Below are 2,435 nucleotides of genomic sequence, written 5' to 3' on the forward strand. Positions count from 1 at the left end.
GAGAGAGAGATAATATAGATAGATAAATAGGTAGATGCATGATATGCAATGAAAAATCAACGTAAGCAATAAGAAATTCAAAATTGAGATTTTTATATATTTGGCATCTTTCTATGGTAAGATACATACAGCAAAAAAAAATAATAATGATAATAATTTAAAAATAAATTTTTTTAATCAGTTTTTTGAAAATCTATATTAGCAATCACAGAAATAGCAATAGAAGAAAAATAGTTGTCAAATCACTATTCTTGTAATCAATCGTAGAGCACTTACGTTGTTTTTTCAATTGCATGACAGTACATATATATAAATAAACTATAAAAAATGAATCAAAAAATTACTTCCATGCCGCAGCATTACAGGAAAGCTACAAGAAAGGGGGAATGCGAAATTAGTAACTTGTATATTAAAAAAGTAATAACAATAAATATCATAGGCACCGGTGAGATTCGAACTCACGATCTCCTGTTTACTAGACAGGCGCTTTAACCAACTAAGCCACGGCGCCATGGAAACTTGTGTCAGAAAAGTTAAGATATTATTTATCACTTTATCATACAGTAACTTTTGAGTTGTTATTTTGGAGAAATAAATACTCATTTGTCAAACTTTTAATTATTCTTTTCAATCTTTAAAAAAGCAAAGAAATCTAAACTTTAAGAACTGATAACTGCTTAATTTTTATTTTATTAAATTACAATCGTTAGGATAATTGGTATAGAAATCTATCGAAACACTAGTGACGAAGACAAGATGAAAAACAACGAAACCAAGTTATCTCAAAGTTCTTGAAATCCTTTTTAATAGTCTCATTTCAGCTTCTCTCTGTTTAATTCGCAAATCAGACAGGTTGTGATTTTCTCAAACACATATTCCTCACTTGATTCTTTAGATTTTAATGTTTTGTTTTTTTCCTTTGCTTAAATCTTGACTTGCAATTCCTAATTGGCATACCTTTTTAGGTATATATTTTTGACAAGGATTTTAAAAATAAATTTTAAAGACAGTCATTATTTTATTTTATAACCAGCGTTGAACAGCAGTCTCAGTTCTGAGTTTACGACTATCACAATTCAACTCCGTAGCCTTATAATTTTGAATCCAACCCTAAAGACAAGAGAACTCTTGGATCAAGCATTTTAACAAACTAGGTACCTTGGAGAACTTTTTGATGGAACTGATCCACATTTGCGTTATATGGAGAGGAAAACTACGAAAACCTCCCACGCTTAGCGCGATGGCTCGGAGATTCTAACCCTTGGTCCGTCTACCACTAAGGATACTTTACGTCAGCATTGTGGTCGGAGCGAGCAGGTTTCAAAATTGGTATTAACCGCTGAGATTCGAACCTGAGGCAGCTCATTGGAAGATAAACGCTTAATTTCTTGAACCACCGCGGCCCAAGGATGGTCATTATAGAAAGTATGATTTTATTTTATTTTATAACCGTCGTTGAACAGCCGACCCAATCTTTGGTTTCACGACTAATAATGTTCAGCTACGTAGTCTTGTAATTTTGAACCCAATCCAGAAGACAAGGGAACTCCTGTATCACGTATTGGCGATTGAAATGGGCTACAAGTGACGTAGAGCAGAACTGTCTACCTATGGCAACACTTCGCATGCTTTCACCATTAACGTGCGGAGAGTCATAGAAGAAGGAAGTACGTTAGTCAAGGCCGGATTAACCATTAAGCACACTAAGCACGTGCTTAGGGCACCAGGGGATAGGGGGGCACCACAAAGCTTGACTAAATGTTAGGAGTATATAATAAAAATTTTTTTTGAAACATTACTTAAAAAATTTATTATTTTGAGTTTCCATTTTAAGAGTAGATAACAAGCTTTTCTAAGTACGAAATTTTACATAATAAAAGAAAAAAAAACAAAAGATGTTATGTATCAAAAATTTTTGGTCTTATAATTAAATTAGGTAGCGAATTTCTATGCGATAAAAGATCTATTTATTTATCCATTACAATGATTCTATAACATACTGCTACGATTCATGTTTACATAATATTTTTCGCAGTTGTAGCAAAGTTAATACTTCGTCAATTTGATTTTTTTATGTAAAAAAAGATTCATTTACAACATTTTGATGCAATGATTTGATGATGCAAAATATGTGATTTTTGATGTGAAAAAAAAACTGTATTATGCATGTTTGCAGTTTTTGTGCATGTTTTTGTTTTTATGTGCTGCACATTTTTCAAAAATATTTGCTTACACTTTATTTTTAATTATATTCTCATTGCAACTGGAAAAAGAAGTCATCAAATTACGTAAAGGTTGTGTTACAAAAATTTATTTCAAAATTTTACGTCAAATAATTTCTTTATTCACTAAATTAAGAAAAAGGAGCTGTGTTTAAGTATCATTTTTCGAAATTTCTTTGTGGAGGAGAGGTTAAATTTGCGAAAATATGACCA

The 2,435-nt window shown here is 31.4% G+C and overlaps 1 non-coding gene across 1 annotated transcript; it reads right to left on the minus strand.

Annotated features, from left to right (window-relative positions):
• Positions 1-437: 437 nt before the first annotated feature.
• Positions 438-511, minus strand: TRNAT-AGU (transfer RNA threonine (anticodon AGU)). Its single transcript has one exon. It is a non-coding gene; the product is annotated as a tRNA-Thr (tRNA).
• Between the last annotated feature and the right edge of the window lie 1,924 nt (positions 512-2,435).

This window comes from Parasteatoda tepidariorum, chromosome X2 (genome assembly GCF_043381705.1).
Source record: "Parasteatoda tepidariorum isolate YZ-2023 chromosome X2, CAS_Ptep_4.0, whole genome shotgun sequence".
Classification (NCBI taxonomy): Eukaryota; Metazoa; Arthropoda; class Arachnida; order Araneae; family Theridiidae; genus Parasteatoda; species Parasteatoda tepidariorum.